The sequence below is a fragment of the Penaeus japonicus genome, unplaced genomic scaffold, assembly GCF_977035675.1.
Source record: "Penaeus japonicus unplaced genomic scaffold, GWHDUDI00000001_assembly GWHDUDI00000037, whole genome shotgun sequence".
Lineage (NCBI taxonomy): Eukaryota > Metazoa > Arthropoda > Malacostraca > Decapoda > Penaeidae > Penaeus > Penaeus japonicus.
This window is the reverse complement of record NW_028234439.1, coordinates 1,832,194-1,834,693: the sequence shown is the minus strand read 5'-3', so window position 1 is coordinate 1,834,693 and position 2,500 is coordinate 1,832,194. Positions and strand designations below refer to the sequence as shown.

General features: G+C 36.0%; 1 protein-coding gene across 7 annotated transcripts in view; it reads right to left on the bottom strand.

The window, feature by feature from the left end:
- Window positions 1-2,479: 2,479 nt before the first annotated feature.
- LOC122245976 (uncharacterized) overlaps window positions 2,480-2,500 on the bottom strand; it is a 6,499-nt gene continuing 6,478 nt past the window's right edge. For all 7 annotated transcript variants that reach the window (XM_043004174.2, XM_086532329.1, XM_086532328.1 and 4 more), the window contains exon 6: window positions 2,480-2,500. This exon is cut by the window's right edge and continues 447 nt beyond it. The gene's annotated coding sequence lies outside the window, so the exon portion shown is untranslated.

Genomic DNA, 2,500 nt, shown 5'->3' with positions numbered 1-2,500 from the left:
TTTCTAGCACTGGAACTGCTGTCCTGGCACTAGTACTAAAATCTATAGTACTATAGATTATTATCTCTCAGTTACCACACTAGACTTAAGAGTACTAGAATTTACGTGTGTTACCTCAACATTAGTACTTATTATCTTTTTTATTGACTTACTGGTACTAGTTTGACTTGCTAGTACTAGAACCAAATTTTCCTAGAACTAACTAGCACTACCCTAGCCTTACAAGCACTAGAACATTAGCAGTGAAACCTACTAGCAAAAAATTACTATGTATTGCTAGTGCATTGGACTAGTCTCACGAGCACTAAAACATACTATTACTAGACTAGTCTTACTATTGCTAGAACTTGATAGTTTTGAAAGTTCAGCACTAGAACTTGCTAGTACCATAACTTTAGTTCTAGAATGTATTATTGTTAGAGCCAGGAATATTAGCACAAGTACTAAACTACTATCGATTTCTAGATCTTCGGCACCTGAGCTTCTTAGTGCCAGAACAGTAGCATTTGAACTAATATTAAAACTTACAACCACTACTAAACTTACTAGCAATAGAATTACAGTGCAAGAACTTACTAGTATCTTATTTCCACCTCTCGCCCTCACGCACAACTGCCTGTGCCTCAGCCGGAGTGCAGGCAACTGCTCTAACTTCCGGTTCTGAAGACAGAGTTCTTATTCAATTTAAATAAGACGTATGCACATGTTGATGCATGCTCACATAACGTACATGCACGCACACGCACGCTCGCACGCACACGCACGCAGGCAAGCACACGCACGCACACACACACAGTTCTGTAACCAAAATAGCAAGGAGATAAGAAAAAAAATATATATATACATGCGTGCGAAAGTAATGTTAATATTTAGCATTATTAATTATTGATGTGATGGTAAATATCTCTTGATAATAATAATAACAATGATAATATCGATAATAGTTTGATAAAAGCAATGGTGATAAAAATCGTTCATTAAACTAATGATATTTATGAACCAATAATAACAAGCTTAATGGATCCTTCAATTAAATTGACACTTATCCTCCAAATCACTTTAACAACAACTAAACTTTTAAATTTGGCGATAAGTAACCCCTGTTATTTACATTTTTCAGCCATCTCGAAACTGATTTTGAAATTCTTTTTTCGCTACGTGTGGTTGCGTCTTTATCCAACAATACCCATTTTTCTCCGTTGCAATGATTGCAGCTTCGTGATGCAAACAATGATAATAAAGTTCGGGACTGATGACTTTCATTACTCTGTTGATGTTCAGATGTTTACATGAAATTATATTTATGGAATATTATTTTTTCTTTAAAGAAATGAATGTCGATTTGGAAATTAATGAAAGAGCGGGTAGTGTGATACGATTTTAATTATTCCTAATTGGTACACTATGTAACAAATTTTTCATTTTCATATATTTTTCTTTTATATATCTTTCTTTTTTTTGTCTTTGGTCAGTCAGTGTTATTCCCTCCTTGCTTCCACCTCGAAAGCAAAGGAAATAACTATCATTCTCTCTAAACACTGCTTTTGTGAGCGCCATCTATCGCCCCAGTGCCACAGTGCCCTGAGCTCCCCGTACCCACTCCACCAAAGAGAAAACAGAAGAAGAGAACAGCCAACCAGAAGAGGATAAAGCCGTTAACCCAGCATACAAAGGCGTGGCTGAAGAGGCGCTACAGCAAAAAGGCAGAACGCATTAACTCCAAAATCCATGTTTTGAGAAAATCGATGTTAAAGGTTTGGCTGCATGTATATTTACTCCTATCATTGTTATCGATATACAAAATTGACCATACCTTTATTGACATTCAGACACCATGATGGTTGTATCAAAATTCGTCTTTAAATGACGATTCCACAGATACCAAATTCATAAAAATCGCATTTTTGGAGTTAATGCGTTCTGCCTTTTCACTGCAGAGGGTAACCCACAATACCCCAACCAAAGAGACCTCAAAGACTCGATCAAAGAACTTCAGTCTCGCAAAGTCCAATGCCGAGTCTTTGACGGCGAGGAACTGGTTAGATGGAAGGGCAAAGGTCGCATGCTTTTCCATATTTCTTCAAGATTAACTTTGCTTCTGTCACAGTCTGGCTGGTGGTAAATTTCATAAATAGCATTATCCTGATTATGAAAGCAAAGTTTGAAGGAAATGTTAGCTATTTTCCTACTTTCCAGGTGTTATCAAATAAGAAATAATGGTTGCTACCGAAGGACAGTCAGGGTGTTATATTGTGTTACTAACAACAATAATGAACACATTAAGATTATCTGTGTCTCTTTCTCGGTTTCCGATTTTCTCATTTTCGGTGTTGGGTGTCATTTCTAATTATATGAACTCTCTCTCTCTCTCTCTCTCTCTCTCTCTCTCTCTCTATATATATATATATATATATATATATATATATATATATATATATATATATATATATATATATAGCGAGAGAGAGTTTGTGTGTGTGTGTGTGTGTGTGTGCGTGTG